At 46.6% G+C, this 23,603-nt stretch overlaps 1 protein-coding gene across 1 annotated transcript in view; it reads right to left on the reverse strand.

Annotated features, from left to right (window-relative positions):
* The window catches only part of LOC121539912 (leucine-rich repeat and immunoglobulin-like domain-containing nogo receptor-interacting protein 3), a 37,656-nt gene that overhangs the window by 12,993 nt on the left and 1,060 nt on the right, over nt 1-23,603 (reverse strand). The gene's annotated exons all lie outside the window — the stretch shown is intronic.

The following is a 23,603-nucleotide window of genomic DNA, read 5'->3' on the forward strand; positions in this document are numbered from 1 at the left end:
CTAAATCATAGCTCTTTCATTATCACCTCACTGTGGTTTCTTCTCTCTGTTGTTATTAAAAACCTTTTGGAGCAATATTATTTCCCACACAATAAAGGACATAATTCAACTCCGAAATGACTCAATGCAATAAATATTTTCTCACATGCTATAAAAGGTGCATTCGTAAATTACCTCCAGAGTGTCAGAGTTAACTCTGGGCCATTTGTAAATTTAGACGGTTGAGACACTTGTCCCACTAGGCACAGTTCAACGTCTAGTTTCAATTTACATTTGGCTGAGTTGTCAACTAACGTGAATTCACCGTGACATCAACAAAACATTTCACCATATCATTAGATTTAGGTTAAACGTTTTTTTTTAAATACGAAATGCTCTTACATTGATGACTTTGAAATGATGTGGAAACAATGTTGATTCAACCAGTTTTTGCCCAGTGGGGTGGCTGTGCTCTCCAGATGTGGGTGTGGGCAGGCGGGACGAGGCGAGTAGCATTGCAGTTAGTGACAGAGGGTCATCTAGAGACAGAGACAGGGAGACAGAGGACTGGGCTGTGGTACAGTAAATAAACATATGTGGCACCTGAGGCATGTGGGCGCCACCGCCGGCAGTAGGACTCTTAAATGAACATCCTTTCCCTAAACCCCAAGAGGATCAACTCTCTCTGGGGACAGGCCCAGACCCGTTACACAACATCAACACAGACATGGTGGAGGGATGACGACGGTAGTGCAACTCTACATCTTCATCAGACAAAGAGTATACAAAAATAGTGGGGATGTGGGTGTGTGTAGCTATCTATTGCACAGTTTTCTGGGCAACTTGCAGTATAATAGCCTCTGATTACTATTAAGTCATAGTAGGAAATCCATTTGGAAAGGACTCACTGGATCTGGATGTCCCATGTAGCTCAGTTGGTAGAGCATGGCACTTGCAACGCCAGGGTAGTGGGTTTGATTCCCATGGGGGACCAGTATGAAAAAAAAGTACGGAACTGTAAGTCGCTCTGGATAAAAGCAACTGTTAAATGACTGTAAATGTCTGTCCTTAAAAAGTGCTTTCATCAATTACCCAATGTAATGACTTGGAAACATCCTTGGCCCTGAATGATCATAGCAAATGGCTTTTTGTCAAGTGCTCTGATTGTTTAAGTATCCATGGTACCTGTTCAACCACGCTGAAATACATTCATTCTATTTCCATTTCCTGTCGAGGAATTGAAAACTAAAATTAGTTTTATAGCTGATAATGTGTGGCAGAATAATGGCTAATAATTGCAGGTAGTAAATCTTCAGGCAGAAAAAAGACGATGACATTGAGGATGAAGAACAGGAGATTTTTAACTGCATAAGGATGTCCTTTGAGTTCTCTCAAGGGGGTAGAGTGCACTATATCTTTTGAACAAAAACAAACGCAACATGCAACAATTTCAAAGGTTTTACTGAGTTAGAGTTCATATAAAGAAATCAGTGAAATAAATACATTAGGCCCTAATCTATGGATTTCAAATGACTGGGAATACAGATATGCATCTGTTGGTCACCGATACCTTTAAAAAAAAGTAGGGGCGTGGATCAGAAAACCAGTCAGTATCTGGTGTAACCACCATTTGCCTCATGCAGCGCGACATCTCCTTCGCATAGAGTTGGTCAGGCTGTTAATTGTGGCCTGTGGAATGTTGTCCCACTCTTCAATGGCTGTGTGAAGTTGCTGGATATTGGCGGGAACTGGAACACGCTGTCGTAGACGTTGATCCAGAGCATCCCAAAAATGCTCAATGGGTGATATGCCTGTTGAGTATGCAGGCCATGGAAGAACTGGGACATTTTCAGCTTCCAGGAATTGTGTACCGTTCCTCGCGACATGGGGCCTTGCATTATCATGCTAAAACATGAGGTGATGGCGATGGATGAATGGCACGACAATGGGCCTCAGGATCTCCTCACGCTATCTCTGTGTTTGTTGTCCGTAGTTTATGGCTGCCCATACCATAATCCCACCGCCACCATGGGGCACTCTGTTCACAACGTTGACATCAGCAAACCGCTCGCCCACACGATGCCATACATGCTGTCTGCCATCTGCCCGGTACAGTTGAAACCGGGATTCATCCGTGAAGAGCACACTTCTCCAGTGTGCCAGTGGCGATCGAGGGTGAGCGTTTGCCCACTGAGGTCGGTTACGACGCCAAACTGCAGTCAGGTCAAGACCCTGGTGAGGACGACGAGCACACAGATAAGCTTCCCTGAGACGGTTTCTGACAGTTTGTGCAGAAATTCTTTGGTTGTGCAAACCCACAGTTTCATCAGCTGTCCAGGTGGCTGGTCTCAGATGATCCCGCAGGTGAAGAAGCCAGATGTGGAGGTCCTGGGCTGGCGTGGTTGCATATGGTCTGCGGTTGTGAGGCCGGTTGGACGTACTGCCAAATTCTCTAAAACAACATTGGAGGCGGCATATAGTAGACAAATTAACATTACATTCTCTGGCAACAGCTCTGGTGGACATTCCTGCAGTCAGCATGCCAATTGCACACTCCCTCAAAACTTGAGACATCTGTGATATTTGTGTTGTGTGACAAAACTGCACATTTTAGAGTGGCCTTTTATTGTCCCCAGCTCAAGGGTGCACCTGTGTAATGATCATGCTGTTTAATCAGCTTTTTGATATGCCACAACTGTCAGGTGGATGGATTATCTTGGCAAAGGAGACATGCTCACTAACAGGGATATAAACAAAATTGTGCACAGAATTTGAAAGAAATAAGCTCTTTGTGTGTATGGAAAATTTCTGGCCTCTTATTTCAGCTCAAGAAACATGGGACCAACACTTTACATGTTGCGTTTATATTTTTCTTCAATGTAGATAGCTTGGAGGCAGGAGGGTGAAAGTAAGTGAGAGCAGCCATCTTGCTTGGCATTCACCCTTCCTCGGCTGGCCTCAATGCCCTGTCAAGAGTCATCACTTCACCCGGGCTGGGCATTGCCCATTTGCTTCACTTGGCGTCACATTAGAGTGGATGCAGACAGAGATGGGGCATATAAAGCCACTAGAGCGCTTGATTACACACATTCACAGACAGAAAAAAGACACAAAACAGTCCCATCTACACTCACACTCACATTCACACTCATACTCACGCAAATGCACAAATGCACAGTCATTCACACTTGCACACACTCTCATGAAAACACACACACACACAGTCAAACACACACAATCTCCATCTCCTGTGCAGTCAGCGTGACCGTGACTGTTCCCTCTGAAGGTCAGTGTCTAGTGTCTGCAGGCAGAGAGAGAACACACGGGGTCACAGGAAGAGTCCTTATTTGCGAACACATCCATGTTGAGCTAATAAAGGTGGGATTCTGGAATGCCAGAACACCACAGAACACTCACTTTGCATTCTCTGTGTTCTAATTGGTGCCAAAGACAGTTCAGTGACACGTAACAGGTTATGTAATCGGATGGGACCCACAGGCGCTCCGTGTCCTTCTCATCACGTCCATTAAGAGTATCTCGGACTCTCCGTCATTCAGTCTATAGCTTTCACTGCTAGCAAATCAACAAGGGCAATTAAGCACAGTTAACAGGAGTCATTGAGCATCCGAGAGGGTTACGGATGGTTCTTACTTTAGCTTCTGTCAGTAAATTGAGAACTATGAGTGTGCTGGTGAGGAGTCAAATAGAGAGTCAGTAACATGAGGAGATTTACAGTAACTAGTAGCTACATGCACATTTCTCAAACTTCTATGATGAATGGCAGGCTAGTGTTTCAGGCAATCCAATACTGCATTTAAACCTCTTTGAGGAAGAGGTCTGCCAGAGAGGGAGCAGTGTGTAAATTCAAAGTAATCCCTTTCCTCTTGCCCGGACAAATGCTGGGAGATTCAAACTCTCAGAAGCAATGTGAAAATTCGGTATAATAGTCCATGCAAAGACATCTCCAGAAGAGAAGGTCCAATCAGACACTCTGGTGAGAATAGTTCTCATGAGAACGCTGAAATAGTTACACTTTGGCAAGGAGACAGTCAAGACCATATAGAAATATATCTATTGCTTATCCATTAGCCTTATCAAGCTCAGTCATCCGTATAGTGTAGGAAAAGACCACATTTACATTTTAGTCATTTAGCAGACGCTCTTATCCAGAGCGACTTACAGTTAGTGAGTGCATACATGTTTTTAGTTTTTTTCATTCTGGTCCCCCGTGGGAAACGAACCCACAACCCTGGCGTTGCAAACGCCATGCTCTACCAACTGAGCTACACGGGACTACCTACCACCTATCAGAGCTAGTCAATCTCCCTAAAGTCTATACGCCACTCTTTTGTCCATGTCCTTTTATCAAACTTCTAAGCTTAACTGAGCTCACAGAGATATGAATCTACTTTCAGTAAGATCTGTATTTCACTGATACCTGTGCACGCAATGCATTCCAACATTGTAATAGCAGGCAAGGAGGAAAAATCTGCCGTTCTGCCCTTAAGCAAAGCAGTTAACCCCCAACAAGAACTGCTCCCAGGGCGACGATGGCGTGGACGTCGATTAAGGCAGCCCCGCGCACCTCTCTGATTCAGAGGGGTTGGGTTAAATGAGGAAGACTAGGTATCCCCCTTTCCCTTTTAAGAGGAGAGTGATTATGTCTTTACTATGAAGCCTGAAGGGAACCGCTAAGAAAAACCTAAGTAATTAAAAAGGTACTATGGTTACCCAACCAGATCAGGCTGGCTGTCAGAGTATGAAATTCAAATAATTCATGTAAAATATTACAGATGATGCAGTTTCCCTCTGAAGTGACATGACACCGGAAGTCACTCAGCTGAATAAAACACATTAGTCGTAATCCACAAACTCATGCCAAAGACACTTTGGGGAAAATACATAGCACTTCAAACTGAACAATTCACGATCTCACTCACAACAGCCTTCCACATACACTCTCATGTACCAGTACTGAATTGGAAAGCCATTAATTGAGAGAACAGAAGTACCCTCCAAGTTAATGGTCTTACACTGCTCTATTTCCAAATGGCAGAGAAGGTTAGCCTCTGTAGAGGACCAGATATCAGGTTGCTTATTGAGCAAAACTCAAATTTCATACTTTCTAAAGTAAACAGAGGTCAAGTGAAATTGACATAGTGTCCACTGATGGCACACCTTGGTGAGGTGACTTTGGTTGTCAAGGTTGAGTGGCTTGTGGGACACAGCGGTCCTGCAGCAGACTGGCCCCCTGCAGCACTGACCTGGGGTGAGGAGGGTGGGAGGAGGGGGAGAGAAGGAGGAGGGGGAAGAAGGTGACTGAAGAGCAGAGTGGAAGAGTAAAGGGCAACAGTAGGGGGGAGGTGGGGGGGGAGAGGGAGTAGAGGCCAACAGGAGGTGGACAGGGCCACAGGCGGCCCCAGGGGCCAGGGAGCAGGTCACCACCTCACCAGAGGGGCTAACAGACTGAGGCTAAGCCTGGGCTCTCATTACCAACAACATAGGGAACACCTGATACTCCGGCCCTCACACACATGAAAGGCTCTCTCACAGCCTGCTAGCGCAGTAAGGCTAAAAAACCAAAGCAGAATAGGTCACCTGATTGCCCCCTCATGCAGTAGCCTACTCCTAGTTAGCAAAATGACAGGACAACAGCATGCGATACAGGAGGCTATTTTAGTCTATTTTCAGAGGGATTGGTTTTTGTTTACTTTTCTGTTGCACAACAATGATTCCATATGGAGGACGTTACAGACGTACAATATGATTCATATTTTCGAGCTTTGTCTTTGCCCTTGAGATAAAAATGTGATCATAGAAACATTTTCCAAAATGTTAATTCTGAACAGCAAAATGTGCAGTTCAGACAATAACTACTACTACTGACCAATTATTTAAAATAGCTCAAACAGGAAGTACCTGTTACTCGCTCCGTTGAGAAATGGTCACCAGAATCAGAGATTATGCTACAGTACTGTTTTGCTAGCGCTGATTGGAATATGTTTAGAGACTCTGCCGATAACATTGACAAGCTATCCACCTCCATCACCGGCTTCATTAGAAAATGTATCAGCGACATTGTCCCCACGGTGAGGGTTCGCTGCTTCCCCAATCAAAAGCCCTGGATTAACACAGAGGTTGGTGCTAAACTAAAGGACAGAGCTACCGCACACAGGGCTATCATAGACAACCCTGAGGCTACGGCCGAGGGCAGGAATAAGTACAAGAAGTCCCGCTATGACCGCCGCAGAGTCATCAAACTAGCAAAAGGACAATATAGGAATAAGGTCAAATCGTACTACACAGGCTCCAACGCCCGCCGCATGTGGCAGGGGCTACAGTCCATCACGGATTACGAAGGAAGACCCAACCGTGATCTGCCCAATGATGCCTCTCTACCAGACGAACTCAATGCATTTTATGCACGCTTTGACAACAATGTTGTCCTGGGTGTGAGGGCCGTCAATGACCCAGATGATTGGGTGATCTTGCTCTCCGAGGCCAACGTGAAAAAGGTATTTAATCAGGTCAATACCCGACAGTATTCTAGGGTGCGTTCTCAGAGCATGAGCAGAACAGCTAGCAGGCATATTCACGGTTATGTTCAACCTCTCCTTGTCCCAGTCTGTAATCCCCACATGTTTTAAGATGACCACCATCATTCCTGTTCCCAAGAACTCTAAGGCTTCATGACAAAATGACTACCGCCCTGTAGCACTCACTTCTGTAATCATGAAGTGCTTTGAGAGGCTGGTTATGGCACACATTAACTCCACCATCCCAGACACCCTAGACCCACTCCAATTTGCATTCCACCCCAACAGATCCATGGATGACGCAATCTCAATTGCTCTCCAGACTGCCCTCACCCACCTAGATAAGAGGAATACAGTACCTATGTGAGAATGCTGTTCATTGACTACAGCTCAGCGTTCAACACTATTGTCCCCTCCAAGCTCGTCACCAAGCTTAGGACTCTGGGTCTGAAAACTTCCTTCTGCAACTGGATCCTGGACTTCCTGACGGGCCAACCCCAGGTGGTGAGGTTAGGCAACATCACCTTTGCCAAGCTGACCCTCAACACGGGGGCCCCACAGGGGTGTGTGCTTAGTCCCCTCCTGTATTCCCTGTTCACCCACAACTGCGTGGCCACGCACAACTCCAACACCATCAAGTTTGCTGACGACACGACGGTGGTAGGCCTGATCACCGGCGATGATGAATCAGCCTACAGGGAGGAGGTCAGTGACCTGGCAGTGTGGTGCCAGAACAACAACCTCTCCCTCAATGTCAGTAAGACCAAGGAGCTACACTCACACACACTCCATCATCTTCTCACTCACACAATAATGCACATACATTTATACTGACTCTACATACCCACACACCCACTCACATACAAGCTGCTGCTACTCTGTTTACCGTATATCCTGTTGCCTAGTCACCTTAACCCTATACATATCTACCTCCATCACTCCAGTATCCATGCACATTGTAAATATGGTATTGGAACTGACTCTGTATATAGTATCCTTACTTACTTATTGTGTTCTTATATATTTCTTATTTCTCATGTGTTTTCTTTCTAGTAATACATTGTTATTGATTATTGCATTGTTGGGTTTTGAGTTTACAAGAAAGGTATTTCACTGTACTTGTGCATGTGACATTAAAACTTGCTGGAATAGTGGTGGCAGATCCTGTTTTCTTTGCGACTTGCAGTAACTCTCCGTGGTTCTAACTCAATAGTTTAGTCAGAAAATGTCGGAAATATGAACTTTCTTGACCATGCTGTAGGTCATGTAACTGTTTGTAACATGCAATATGCTTTGTGGACTTCACCAGACAGAGGTTGCTCTCCAGTTTTGTGATGAAACAAAAGGGGTGGTTGAATTTATTCTGCCACTGTATCTTCTTATTGTCTCAGCCTTACATGCTGACCACATCGCTCGCATGTTATTCAATCATTGCATCCACACTGCTTGTGTGCTTCAACGAGCGTCTGCGTAGCCAGGCGCTAAAATAGAACTTGGTTCTATTTGTGATGCTTGAAGCGCTGCAAGTCCCGCCTCTCCCATCTCCTCATTGGTTTTTAGGAGCATATACCCACGTGGGTGATTGAAAGATGAACTGAGGTCCACACTCCAGTCCAGTTGATTGTGGTAATGCACCTTAAAGTTGGTTGCCAACCGCTGTATAAAGTCCAAAGAAGAAGAAGCCTGAAGGAGGAGAGATTACTAGAAACGAACTCGGTTGACCCTTTTATCTGTGGATTAATTGTCAGAGAAGAGGAGTAGAGGACCTTGTGCATTTCAGGTAAAATAACAACCCAATGTTTATATCCCAGGACAAATTAGCTAGCAACAGCAAGCTAGCTAGCTAAATTGCCATAAATGTTTAATGCTTTTCGACCCCAAATTAAAATATAGTTGGTTCAGAGTTCGTTTTGATATTTCAACCTGCGTGTCCTGATCGTGTCTGGTGTGGAAGGACAAAATCAACAGGCGCGCGATGGCGCATGCGGACGCACGCGCGTGCCCGGTCAATTCAGCATGTTAGGCATATACTGTATCATGGTCGCAAGGCATATGAACTAACAGGTTATAGAGCAAACAACGCAATTATCATGCTGTTTTTTTTCTGGCTTGGTTTCCCCATTGATTTTACCCATGCACCGCTACTGTGGAGGAGTGAATTCAAATGAAGTATCTGGGCCACATCTACAGAGAAATTAATTTAACACCATCTTATACAGCCTCTGGTTACAGAGAATGAGAGAAGAGAAAATAGAGGTGTGGAGTGAAAATCAAAAGGCAAAATTTCAACTAGGGGTAAGAAAGGAGCAAATTGATGGAGAGGAAGAGAGAAAACAGCCTTTACTGAAGAAAGAAAGATGAAGAAGAAAATCTGAAGAAACAAAGAGAATAGGAGAGAGAGGGTTTAAAGGAAGGTGACAAGGGATTATACAACTTGAAAGAACCAGGGAAGGAGAGAGTGTAAGAAATGGATTTGTCGAAGTTGAAGCGCTGCGGAGAGTGCAGACGTGTGTGATTGAATGGGTATTTGACAGGTGCTCTCTCCTGTCTCTCTAGTGTAAAATGGAAGGATTGGAGAGGAGGGAAAGAGAGCAGGGGACTCAGCTGATCTCTTTTAGAGCTTTCGGGAGGAAGGGAAGGAGAGAGGGATGAAGAGAAACTGAAGAAGAGGGGAATGAGGACTCAGCCTCTCTCTCTCCCTCTCCCCCCTCTCTGATTCCTAGAGCTACACCCTGGTCCTGCCTCCCAACAGGAACAGGAATAGTACTATGTGGCAACAGTCAAATCCAATCTTATTTGTCACATGCGCCGAATACAACCTTAGCATGAAATGCTTACTTACAAGCCCTTAACCAACAATGCAGTTCAAGAAATAGAGTTAAGAAAATATTTGCTAAACACACTAAAGTAAAAAATAAACTAAAAAGTAACACAATAAGATTACATAACAATAATGAGGCTATATACAGGGGGTACCGGTACCGCACTGCTTTGCTTTGATTTCTCTTAGCCAGGTCGCAGTTTTAAATGAGAACTTGTTCTCAACTGGCCTACCTGGTTAAATAAAGGTGAAATACATAAATAAAACATTTTTAAGTCAATGTGTGGGGGTACAGGTTAGTCAAGATAATTTGTACATGTAGGTAGGGGTAAAGTGACTATGCATAGATAATAAACAGTGAGTAGCAGCAGTGTAATAACAAAGGGGGGGGTCAATGTAAATAGTCCAGGTGGCCATTTGATTAATTGTTCAGCAGTCTTATGGCTTGTGGGTAGAAGCTGTTAAGGAGCCCTTTGGACCTAGACTTGGAGCTCCGGTAGCGCTTGATGTGCGGTAGCAGAGAGAACAGTCTATGACTTGTTTTTTGGGCCTTCCTCTGACACCGCCTAGTATATAGGTCCTGGATGGCAGGAAGCTTGGCCCCAGTGATGTATTGGGCCGTACGCACTACCCTCTGTAGCGCCTTGCGGTCGGAGGCCAAGCAGTTGCCATACCAGGCGGTGATGCAACCGGTCAGGATGCTCTCGATAGTGCAGCTGTAGAACTTTTTGAGGATCTGAGGACCCATGCCAAATCTTTTCAGTCTCCTGAGGGGGAATAGGCTTTGTCATGCCCTCTTCACGACTGTCTTGGTGTGTTTGGACCATGATAGTTCATTGGTGATGTGGACACAAAGGAACTTGAAGCTCTCAACCTGTTCCACTACAGCCCCGTCGATGAGAATGGGGGCATGCTCAGTCCTTTTTTTTTCCTGCAGTCCACAATCATCTCCTTTGTCTTGATCACGTTGAGGGAGAGGTTGTTATCCTGGCACCACACGGCCAGGTCTCTGACCTCCTCCCAATTGGCTGTCTCCTCATTGTCGGTAATCAGGCCTTCCACTGTTGTGTCATCAGCAAACTTAATGATGGTGTTGGAGTGCAGCTGTAGAACTTTTTGAGGATCTGAGGACCCATGCCAAATCTTTTCAGTCTCCTGAGTGGGAAAAGGTGTTGTCGTGCCCTCTTCACGACTGTCTTGGTGTGTTTGGAACATGATAGATTGTTGGTGATGTGGACACCAAGGAACTTGAAACTCTCCACTACAGCCCCGTCGATGTTAATGGGGGCCTGTTCGGCCCTCCATTTCCTGTAGTCCACGATTATCTCCTTTGTCTTGATCACATTGAGGGAGAGGTTGTTGTCCTGGCACCACACTGCCGGGTCTCTGACCTCCTCCATATAGGCTGTCTCATCGTTGTCAGTGTTCAGGACACTGTGGTGTCGTCAGCAAACGTAATGATGGTGTTGGAGTCGTGCTTGGGCACACAGTCGTGGGTGAACAGGAAGTAGAGGAGGGGACTAAGCACGCACCTCTGAGGGGCCCCGGTGTTGAGGATCAGCGTGGCAGATGTGTTGTTACCTACCCTTACCACCTGGGGGCGGCCCATCAGGAAGTCCAGGATCCAATTGCAGAGGGAGGTGTTTAGTCCCAGGGTCCTTAGCTTAGTGATGAGCTTTGTGGGCACTATGGTGTTGAACGATGATCTGTAGTCAATGAACAGCATTCTCACATAGGTGTTCCTTTTGTCCAGGTGGGAAAGGGCAGTGTGGAGTGTGATTGCGAATGCATAATCTGTGGATCTGTTGGGGCGGTATGTGAATTGGAGTGGGTCTAGGGTTTCTGGGATGATGCTGTTGATGTGAGCAATTACCAGCCTTTCAAAGCACTTCATGGCTACCGACGTGAGTGCTACGGGGCAGTAGTAATTTAGGCAGGTTACCTTCGCATTCTTGGGCACAGGGACTATGGTGGTCTGCTAGAAACATGTAGGTATTACAGACTCGGTCAGGGAGAGGTTGAAAATGTCAGAGAAGACACTTGCCAATTGGTCCGCGCATGCTCTGAGTACACGCCCTAGTAATCCATCTGGCCCCGCAGCCTTGTGAATGTTGACCTGTTTAAAGGTCTTGCTCACATCTGCTATGGAAAGTGTGATCACACAGTCGTCCGGAACAGCCTCGAAGCGAGCATAAAAGGCATTTTGCTCGTCTGGTAGGCTCGTGTCACTAGGTAGCTCGCGGCTGGGTTTCCCTTTGTAGTCTGTAATAGTTTGCAAGCCCTGCCACATCTGACGAGCGTCAGAGCCAGTGTAGTAGGATTCAATCTTAGTCCTGTATTGACGCTTTGCCTGTTTAATGGTTCGTCTGGAGGCATAGCAGGATTTCTTATAAGCGTCCGGAATAGTGTCCCGCTCCTTGAAAGCTGCAGCTCTAGCCTTTAGCTCGGTGCGGATGTTGCCTGTAATCCATGGCTTCTGGTTAGGATATGTACGTACGGTCACTGTGGGGACGATGTCGTCGATGCACTTATTGATGAAGCCGGTGACTGAGGTGGTATACTCTTCAATGCCATTGGATGAATCACGGAACATATTCCAGTCTGTGCTAGCAAAATAGTCCTGTAGCGTAGCATCCGCATCATCTGATCACTAGTACTTCCTGCTTTAGTTTTTGCTTGTAAGCAGGAATCAGGAGGATATAACTACTGTCAGATTTGCCAAATGGAGGGCGAGGGAGAGCTTTGTATGCATCTCTGTGTGTGGAGTAAAGGACGTCTAGGTTTTTTTTCCCTCTGGTTGCACATGTGACATGCTGGTAGAAATTAGGTTAAATGGTTTAAGTTTGCCTGCATTAAAGTCCCCGGCCACTAGGAGTGCCGCTTCTGGATGAGCATTTTCTTGTTTGCTTATGGCCTTTTACAGTTCGTTGAGTGCGGTCTTAATGCCAGCATCGGTTTGAGGTGGTAAATAGACGGCTACGAATAATATAGATGATAACTCTGTTGGTAGATAGTGTGGTCTACAGCTTATCATGAGGTACTCTACCTCAGGTGAGCAATACCTCGAGACTTCTTTAATATTAGACATAGCGCACCAGCTGTTATTGACAAATAGACACACACCCCTGCCCGTCTTCTTACCAGACGTAGCTGCTCTGTCCTGCCGATGCACGTAAAACCCAGCCAGCTCTATATTATCCGTGTCGTCTTTCAGCCACGACTCGGTAAAACATAAGATATTACAGTTTTTACTGTCCCATTGGTAGGATAGTCTCGACCATAGATCATCCAGTTTGTTTTCCAGTGATTGCATGTTGGCCAATAGAACCGATGGTAGCTGTGATTTACTCACTCGCCTACGAATCCTCACAAGGCACCCCGACCTTCGACCCCTGTATCGCCGTCTTTTCTTCACACGAATGACAGGGATTTGGGCCTGGTCTCTGGGAAGCAGTATATCCTTCGCGTCGGACTCATTAAATAAAAAATCTTCATCCAGTTCCAGGTGAGTAATCGCTGCTCTGATGTCCAGAAGCTCTTTTCAGTCATAAGAGACGGTAGCAGCAACTTTATGTAGAAAATAAATTACAAACAATGCAAAAAAACAAACAAAATAGCACAGTCGGTTAGGAGCCTGTAAAACGGCAGCCAACCCCTCCGGCATCTGTAGCATATCTAGCGTTATGATAATTAACAGAATGCTACGCTCACAGCACAGAGTCACAGCACACAGCACCCTGGATTGGGGCAGCTGCTAACAGAGATCCCATATTCACTTCATAGCCTCCCACAGGCTTGAATAGGCAGCATGCCATGGTCCACTCTGTACAATGAGATCCCTGGGTAATTGGGTGCTGCACATCAAATGCAGATCTCTTCTGACATCACACAGGAACTCACTGGAGCAGGGATAAAACAGTATGCTGTATAAAAGCACACAGGCAGTTAGTGTCAACAAACAGCACAGCCAAGCACACAAACAAACAACAAACTCCCGGCCGTCACACAGATAATAGGCCCCTTAGACAATGTTTACCCCGACTCATCCACCAATCAGCCTTCACCACATCTGGAAGAAAGGCTGATCCTCATCAGAAGTACGAGAGATCAACTGTTCTGAGATGAGAGCGAGAGAGGGGGGGGGGGGACATGCTGGTCAGAGGATAGGAGAGGGAGACGGGATAGGTTCTGACAGTTTACAGCCATACAACCGACCAATCTGTGAATCTGTGATGGTTGTGTATTTCTAAGAAAGCTGAATAATTCATTTCAACCAATGACATGCTGGAGTGGAGAGAAGCACCGGTGCATGATAAATTCATAGCATATCCCAGTGGTCCAAAGGCGCTCTGTCCTCTTAACCTTGAGAGTGTGGCAACCCAGTACAGACAGATGAGAGTACCCCTGTCAAACAGAGAGAACAGTGAATGCCATCCAAAAACAAACACACACAACACATACCCAACGTGCCTCAGCCCTGCTTGAAAAGGCTCTGAGAGAGGCGACATACACGCACGCACGCACGCACACACACACGCACACACGCACACACGCACACACGCACACACACACACACACACACACACACACACACACACACACACACACACACACACACACACACAAGAACCAAAGTATTCTCCTCACTCTACTCTACTGTGTAAGCAGCCAGTGAACTCAAATTCTCTCATGTGAGTTGACACACATAAATATGCAGTGTGTGCACTGTTGGTGCACAACATATTTTAGATTCCATTTATAAAATGTATGATCTAGTCATCAAACAAGCCACAAGCTGGTTGTACCATTGTGCCATAATGTGACTGATGTGAGGGCACAGGGTATTTGATTACCCTACCCATGGTCTGCAGTCCTCAATACAAAGAAAAATCCAAGCCATATCTTTCAGGTAGTTCAAAGCCACCAGAGATCTCTTCACAGTCCTTAAGTCCAGAACAGACTATGGGAGGCGCACAGTACTACATAGAGCCATGACTGCATAGAACTCTATTCCACATCAAGTAACTCATGCAAGCAGTAAGATAAGATTTAAACAAACTGATAAAAATACACCTTATGGAACAGCAGGGACTGTGAAGAGACACACACACAGGCACAGACACACACATACACACGATAACATACGCACTATACACACACGTACACATGGATTTTGTGTTGTAGATATGTGGTAGTCGAGTAGTGGCCTGAGGGAACACACTTAATTTTACATTTACATTTACGTCATTTAGCAGACGCTCTTATCCAGAGCGACTTACAAATTGGTGCATTCACCTTATAGCCAGTGGGATAACCCCTTTTTATTTTTTTTTATATATATATTTTGGGGGGGGGGGTGGGGTGTGGTAAGGGGGGGTAGAAGGATTACTTTATCCTATCCCAGGTATTCCTTAAAGAGGTGGGGTTTCAAGTGTCTCCGGAAGGTGGTGAGTGACTCCGCTGTCCTGGCGTCGTGAGGGAGCATGTTCCACCATTGGGGTGCCAGAGCAGCGAACAGTTTTGACTGGGCTGAGCGGGAACTGTGCTTCCGCAGAGGTAGGGGGGTCAGCAGGCCAGAGGTGGATGAACGCAATGCCCTCGTTTGGGTGTAGGGACTGATCAGAGCCTGAAGGTACGGAGGTGCCGTTCCCCTCACAGCTCCGTAGGCAAGCACCATGGTCTTGTAGCAGATGCGAGCTTAAACTGGAAGCCAGTGGAGTGTGCGGAGGAGCGGGGTGACGTGAGAGAACTTGGGAAGGTTGAACACCAGACGGGCTGCGGCATTCTGGATGAGTTGTAGGGGTTTAATGGCACAGGCAGGGAGCCCAGCCAACAGCGAGTTGCAGTAATCCAGACGGGAGATGACAAGTGCCTGGATTAGGACCTGTGCCGCTTCCTGTGTAAGGCAGGGTCGTACTCTCCGAATGTTGTAGAGCATGAACCTACAGGATCGGGTCACCGCCTTGATGTTAGCGGAGAACGACAGGGTGTTGTCCAGGGTCACGCCAAGGCTCTTCGCACTCTGGGAGGAGGACACAACGGAGTTGTCAACCGTGATGGCGAGATCATGGAACGGGCAGTCCTTCCCCGGGAGGAAGAGCAGCTCCGTCTTGCCGAGCTTCAGCTTGAGGTGGTGATCCGTCATCCACACTGATATGTCTGCCAGACACGCAGAGATGTGATTCGCCACCTGGTTATCAGAAGGGGGAAAGGAGAAGATTAGTTGTGTGTCGTCTGCGTAGCAATGATAGGAGAGGCCATGTGAGGATATGACAGTGCCAAGTGACTTGGTGTATAGCGAGAATAGGAGAGGGCCTAGAACTGAGCCCTGGGGGACACCAGTGGTGAGAGCACGTGGTGCGGAGACAGATTCTCGCCACGCCACTTGGTAGGAGCGACCGGTCAGGTAGGACGCAATCCAAGAGTGAGCCGCGCCGGAGATGCCCAGCTCGGAGAGGGTGGAGAGGAGGATCTGATGGTTCACAGTATCAAAGGCAGCAGACAGGTCTAGAAGGACAAGAGCAGAGGAGAGAGAGTTAGCTTTAGCAGTGCGGAGAGCCTCTGTGATACAGAGAAGAGCAGTCTCAGTTGAATGACCAGTCTTGAAACCTGACTGGTTTGGATCAAGAAGGTCATTCTGAGAGAGATAGCAAGAGAGTTGGCTAAAGACGGCACGCTCAAGAGTTTTGGAGAGAAGAGAAAGAAGGGATACTGGTCTGTAGTTGTTGACATCAGAGGGATCGAGTGTTGGTTTTTTGAGAAGGGGTGCAACTCTCGCTCTCTTGAAGACGGAAGGGACATAGCCAGCGGTCAAGGATGAGTTGATGAGCGAGGTGAGGTAAGGGAGAAGGTCACCGGAGATGGTCTGGAGAAGAGAGGAGGGGATAGGGTCAAGCGGGCAGGTTGTTGGGCGGCCGGCCGTCACAAGTCGCAAGATTTTATCTGGAGAGAGAGGGGAGAAAGAAGTCAAAGCATAGGGTAGGGCAGTGTGAGCAGGACCAGCAGTGTCATTTGACTTAACACACGAGGATCGGATGTCGTCAACCTTCTTTTCAAAATGGTTGACGAAGTCATCCACAGAGAGGGAGGAGGGGGGGAGGGGGAGGAGGATTCAGCAGGGAGGAGAAGGTGGCAAAGAGCTTCCTAGGGTTAGAGGCAGAGGCTTGACATTTAGAGTGGTAGAAAGTGGCTTTAGCAGCAGAAACAGATGAAGAAAATGTAGAGAGAAGGGAGTGAAAAGATGCCAGGTCCGCAGGGAGTCTAGTTTTCCTCCATTTCCGCTCGGCTGCCCGGAGCCCTGTTCTGTGAGCTCGCAATGAGTCATCAAGCCACGGAGCAGGAGGGGAGGACCGAGCCGGCCGGGAGGATAGGGGACATAGAGAGTCAAAGGATGCAGAAAGGGAGGAGAGGAGGGTTGAGGAGGCAGAATCAGGAGATTGGAGGGAGAAGGATTGAGCAGAGGGAAGAGATGATAGGATGGAAGAGGAGAGAGTAGCGGGAGAGAGAGAGCGAAGGTTGCGACGGCGCATTACCATCTGAGTAGGGGCAGAGTGAGTAGTGTTGGAGGAGAGCGAGAGAGAAAAGGATACAAAGTAGTGGTCGGAGACATGGAGGGGAGTTGCAGTGAGATTAGTAGAAGAATAGCATCTAGTAAAGATGAGGTCAAGCGTATTGCCTGCCTTGTGAGTAGGGGGGGACGGTGAGAGGGTGAGGTCAAAAGAGGAGAGGAATGGAAAGAAGGAGGCAGAGAGAAATGAGTCAAAGGTATACGTAGGGAGGTTGAAGTCACCCAGAACTGTGAGGGGTGAGCCATCCTCAGGAAAGGAACTTATCAAGGCATCAAGCTCATTGATGAACTCTCCAAGGGAACCTGGAGGGCGATAAATGACAAGGATGTTAAGCTTGAATGGGCTAGTGACTGTGACAGCATGGAATTCAAATGAGGAGATAGACAGATGGGTCAGGGGAAAAAGAGAGAATGTCCACTTGGGAGAGATTAGGATTCCTGTGCCACCACCCCGCTGACCAGATGCTCTCGGGGTATGCGAGAACACATGGTCAGACGAGGAGAGAGCAGTAGGAGTAGCAGTGTTTTCAGTGGTAATCCATGTTTCCGTCAGCGCCTAGAAGTCGAGGGACTGGAGGGTAGCATAGGCTGAGATGAACTCTGCCTTGTTGGCAGCAGAACGGCAGTTCCAGAGGCTCCTGAGACATGGAACTCCACGTGGGTGGTGCGTGCAGGGACCACCAGGTTAGAGAGGCAGCAGCCACGCGGTGTGAGGCGTTTGTATAGCCTGTGCGGAGAGCAGAGAACAGGGATAGACAGAGGCATAGTTGACAGGCTACAGAAAATGGCTACAATAATGCAAAGGAGATCGGAATGAAATGAACTAAACATCTGGGAAAGGAGAGAGCGGGGCCTCCCTCACTTACGTTTCACTGAAACACCCAAATATAACTCTCCCAACTTCCACCTCAGAAACTATAATTGTTGTAAACTACAGCGGTTCAATGTTTTCTAGGAATAGACTAAGTTTATTCAGCTAGCTAACTTGGTACAGTATTCTTCCGTGAAAATCGTCCAGGGCACCTAGTCATATGACGCCACAGCCAACTAGCATACCGGACTCCAACAACACGGTTTAGCACCAATACTCGGCCACAACAAACCACCAGTGTGTCAACACGCCAAGCAGATCATTCGTGTCCGTGTCTAACGTTGTGGGTTAGTCCCGACAGCTTGAGCGAGTCCGTTGTCAACTTATTCAGCCAGTTAGTTAGCTAGAATAGTTAGCATACTAGCTAGCCATTGCTTTCAGACAAAGAAGAAACCCCTCCTCCCACAGCACGAACACACAGAGAGAGCCAAGCTAACGTTAACTAGTCACCCATGTCCCGAATTCCCTTGAACGACTCTGGCTACCAGTATGTAAAAACAAAACACAAATGTAGGTTATAACTTACCCCTAGCAGCTACTGTTAACTAGCCAAGTGCAAAGCTAGCCACTGAATTGACTCAGCCAATTGATGAACTCTCCAAGGGAACCTGGAGGGCGATAAATGACAAGGATGTTAAGCTTGAATGGGCTAGTGACTGTGACAGCATGGAATTCAAATGAGGAGATGGACAGATGGGTCAGGGGAAAACACACAGAGAGAGCCAAGCTAACGTTAACTAGTCACCCATGTCCCGAATTCCCTTGAACGACTCTGGCTACCAGTATGTAAAAACAAAACACAAATGTAGGTTATAACTTACCCCTAGCAGCTACTGTTAGCTAGCCAAGTGCAAAGCTAGCCACTGAATTGACTCAGCCAGTTCGCGTCTGTTCGCTAGGTCGTTCCAGCTAATGTTTACTAGTAGCTATCCAGGTAGCAACAAGCTAGCTACATTTCAAGCACAGTAGCTACTTACTACCTAACGTTAACGCTTCAGACAATGAGGTTAGAAAAACAGCTGAATGGTAGGCATTATTGTATGTAATTATTGTAGGCAGCTAGCTGGCGTAATTACAGGCACTCTCAGGCGTGAAACAACTATCCACAGTTGCTAATAGTTACCAGTAGCTACCCGCCAGCTAGTCCAGGTAGTGGGTTAGCTAGCTTCGTGCTTCACCGGGCTCAGCCGGATACAATACTAACCTACAATAATTACATACAACAACCCACGATAACTACCTACAATACCTAACTACAATCTAAATACATAGTTTAAGCTTTACTCGACAAAGCCCAAACGATGTATATAAGCCAAGCTTACCTCCCGCCAGAGAGAGACACAACCTCACCCGACGACGACTCCTGCTGCCATGGGTAGGGTAATCAAATACCCTGTGCCCTCACATCAATCACTTTATGGCACAATGGTAGAACCAGCTTGTGGCTTGTTTGATGACTAGATCATTAATTGTATCATTAAAGAGCTGGCCCAAGCAACAGGCCCACTGAGAGACAAAGAGGAACCTGAGCCATCGGCCCCAAAGGCCACAGCAAACAGGTGCTCTAAAACAGGAATGCCAGAGGGGCTATGGCCTATGATGAGTGATACAGCTACTGTAGCATGGAGCCTGTATAACTCACCCTGCTGCCCCCACAACCCACTCATGTACATCCATACTGGAGAGAGATCTGTTTTATGGCCAGCAAGTCACACTATTTCAAGTGGAGCTGTCAGGCAAATAAAATACATAAAATGAAATGAGGTGGAGTTGACGAGTATATAAACTCACAGCCCCGCACCACCCCCTCTGGCTCTCCGCTGCCCACTAGGTGATTTAGCGGCTCTGCGGCCACACTCAGTTATACTTACAGGTTCATGTTTTTAACTCTCAGCCTCTCACAATTCCATGCCTCTATCTTCTGCCATTTTGTATACCTTCTGAAAACAACAGAATTAGGTCTTTGTTTTTAAAGGCTGTGTTTGGGTAATGAACGATGTGAAAAATATTTTAGTGCATTTTAGCAAAACCATAGCCAGTTTATGGTTGACCAATAATTGACATCCCTGAAATGTGATGAGAAACCAATCATTAACAAATTACTTAATGGACGCTTAACAGAGTCCAGGCTGTAGCAGATTACATTGACCATGGTACAGAAATAGCCTATAGATATGATAACCAGCTACAGTGAACCAGCTCAAGATTACAAACTCTACCAATAAGTGCTACCTCTCTCTTAGCACCCTTGTAAAGACATGACTGGTTCATTCCACTCTCTTTCATGCCAAGACCCAAAAGACATCAAAACGCTGCCCCCGAGTAATACAAATCCCTGTCTCCCCCTCTCTTCTGTTCTGACTTGCTATTTTAGTATCTGCATTGGCAGATGCTCTGGGTGCTACAAAGGGGTCACAGGCAAACTCATTAGCTCAGATGCCAAATGAACCGGCCATGTTGTTACAAGGGCTCCGCTCAAAGCGGGAACAGGGGAAACAGAGGAAATGCATTAGGGTTGGAGGAGGTGAAATTACTGGTGGATAGGTGTGGTATGATGATGGGATTGTGGTGGTCCACCTCTGTGTGACAGAACTGAGGAATATTGCCTGCGAACACGAGCAGAAGGGCTCCTTCTGTAATCTCCTTTATTGGCTTTAGTCACCAGCTTGTGGACATCCAAAGACATCATAGTACAATACTGAATCAAGTTACATAATGGTGCTAATTCCAATCACTACACCTGACACGTTAAACTGTAACACAGGTTGACAACATTGAAAGGAGCCTGTCTGTTCAATCACCTCTATGAGCTGTGATGCAGGGTTGATGTTCTCAAGGTACGATTGATGTTGCCGACTCACAGCACTGCAGTTTGTCCAGGACAGGTCATTCTGAACATTCATTATGCAGCTGAAGCAGTGAGAGAGTGGGAAGTCAACTAAAGCAGAATGCCCATATTTCAAGAGTGAACTGTCGATTTGGATATTTTCACTGTTGCCACCTACAGTGAGGGAAAAAAGTATTTGATCCCTTGCTGATTTTGTATGTTTGCCCACTGACAAAGAAATTATCAGTCTATAATTTTAATGGTATGTTTATTTGAACAGTGAGAGATAGAATAACAACAACAAAATCCAGAAAAACCCATGTCAAAAATGTTATAAATTGATTTGCATTTCAATGAGGGAAATAAGTATTTGACCCTCTCTCAATCAGAAAGATTTCTGGCTCCCAGGTGTATTTTATACAGGTAACGAGCTGAGATTAGGAGCACACTTAAAGGGAGTGCTCCTAATCTCAGTTTGTTACCTGTATAAAAGACACCTGTCCACAGAAGCAATCAATCAGATTCCAAACTCTCCACCATGGCCAAGACCAAAGAGCTCTCCAAGGATGTCAGCGACAAGATTGTAGACCTACACAAGGCTGGAATGGGCTACAAGACCATCACCAAGCAGCTTGGTGAAAAGGTGACAACAGTTGGTGCGATTATTCGCAAATGGAAGAAACACAAAAGAACTGTCAATCTCCCTCGGCCTGGGGCTCCATGCAAGATCTCACCTTGTGGAGTTGCAATGATCATGAGAACGGTGAGGAATCAGCCCAGAACTATACGGGAGGATCTTGTCAATGATCTCAAGGCAGCTGGGACCATAGTCACCAAGAAAACAATTGGTAACACACTACGCCGTGAAGGACTGAAATCCTGCAGCGCCCGCAAGGTCCCCCTGCTCAAGAAAGCACATATACATGCCCGTCTGAAGTTTGCCAATTAACATCTGAATGATTCAGAGGAGAACTGGGTGAAAGTGTTGTGGTCAGATGAGAGCAAAATGGAGCTCTTTGGCATCAACTCAACTCGCCGTGTTTGGAGGAGGAGGAATGCTGCCTATGACCCCAAGAACACCATCCCCACCGTCAAACATGGAGCTGGAAACATTATGCTTTGGGGGTGTTTTTCTGCTAAGGGGACAGGACAACTTCACCGCATCAACGGGGCCATGTACCATCAAATCTTGGGTGAGAACCTCCTTCCCTCAGCCAGGGCATTGAAAATGGGTCGTGGATGGGTATTCCAGCATGACAATGACCCAAAACACACGGCCAAGGCAACAAAGGAGTGGCTCAAGAAGAAGCACATTAAGGTCCTGGAGTGGCCTAGCCAGTCTCCAGACCTTAATCCCATAGAAAATCTGTGGAGGGAGCTGAAGGTTTGAGTTGCCAAATGTCAGCCTCGAAACCTTAATGACTTGGAGAAGATCTGCAAAGAGGAGTGGGACAAAATCCCTCCTGAGATGTGTGCAAACCTGGTGGCCAACTACAAGAAACGTCTGACCTCTGTGATTGCCAACAAGGGTTTTGCCACCAAGTACTAATTCATGTTTTGCAGAGGGGTCAAATACTTATTTCCCTCATTAAAATGCAAATCAATTTATAAAATGTTTGACATGCGTTTTTCTGGATTTTGTTGTTGTTATTCTGTCTCTCACTGTTCAAATAAACCAACCATTAAAATTTTAGACTGATCATTTCTTTGTCAGTGGGCAAACGTAAAAAATCAGCAGGGGATCAAATACTTTATTCCCTCACTGTACATGCTACTAGTAGCCCTCAGGCGTTTGAGGGCACACAGGTGCAGTGTTCTGCTGTCCACCACTTTTCCCCTCCTCCGCTTGCTCCCTCGTTCTCTTCTACCCACTGTGACAGTAGTGGTGATCTAAGGCTGCTGACAGGGGATGCATGGCTGTTTTACTGGCCTCAAAGCCACGCTGGGAAACAATGAGGCTAGGCTCTGCCAGTGCTGAGGAGATGTAATGTCACATTTGAGCACAGTGGACAGCTTTATATGCAACAGCAGGAGATGGCAGAGGTCTGTAGGCGTAATAGATACATTGCACTCGGAGGCACCATGGGTGCCATAACAATTCATTTCATTATGGATGGGCAGGGTTATACTGTGGCTAGGTGCTATTAAATGCAATTGACTGAGGGTTATAAGTGCAATTGCTACCGGTGCTCTTCTGTCTCTGATGAACCAATATCCCATCCAATATCCCATAACAGACAAAGTATCATCTTGTTTCATTGCATCTTATCTCATCTCACATAAAAAAAACATCAGGAAAACCAATAAAGATTAATCAAGATTCATAAAAAATAAGTCCAGGCATACAGGCAGGCAGATTGGATAGGAAAACTAGACTGTTCCACCAGCAGCCATTGTTCCTGCTGCCTGCCTGCCTGCATGTCTCACTGCATGTCTGTCTGTCTGTCTGACTGCCTGTCTGTCTGACTGCCTGTCTGTCTGACTGCATGTCTGTCTGTCTGTCTGACTGCATGTCTGTCTGTCTGACTGCATGTCTGCCTGTCTGTCTGCCTGTCTGTCTGCATGTCTGTCTGCATGTCTGTCTGTCTGTCTGACTGCATGCCTGTCTGCATGTCTGTCTGCATGTCTGTCTGCATGTCTGTCTAACTGCATGTCTGCATGTCTGCATGTCTGTCTGTCTGTCTGTCTGTCTGTCTGCATGTCTGTCTGTCTGCATGTCTGTCTGCATGTCTGTCTGCATGTCTGTCTGCATGTCTGTCTAACTACATGTCTGTCTGTCTGCATGTCTGTCTGTCTGTCTGTCTGTCTGTCTGTCTGTCTGTCTGTCTGCATGTCTGTCTGACTGCATGTCTGTCTGTCTGTCTGTCTGTCTGTCTGTCTGTCTGACTGCATGTCGGTCTGTCTGTCTGTCTGACTGCATGTCGGTCTGTCTGTCTGACTCCATGTCTGTCTGTCTGTCTGTCTGTCTAACTGCATGTATGTCTGTCTGACTGCATGTCTGT

The sequence above is a fragment of the Coregonus clupeaformis genome, chromosome 26, assembly GCF_020615455.1.
Source record: "Coregonus clupeaformis isolate EN_2021a chromosome 26, ASM2061545v1, whole genome shotgun sequence".
NCBI classification, from domain to species: Eukaryota; Metazoa; Chordata; class Actinopteri; order Salmoniformes; family Salmonidae; genus Coregonus; species Coregonus clupeaformis.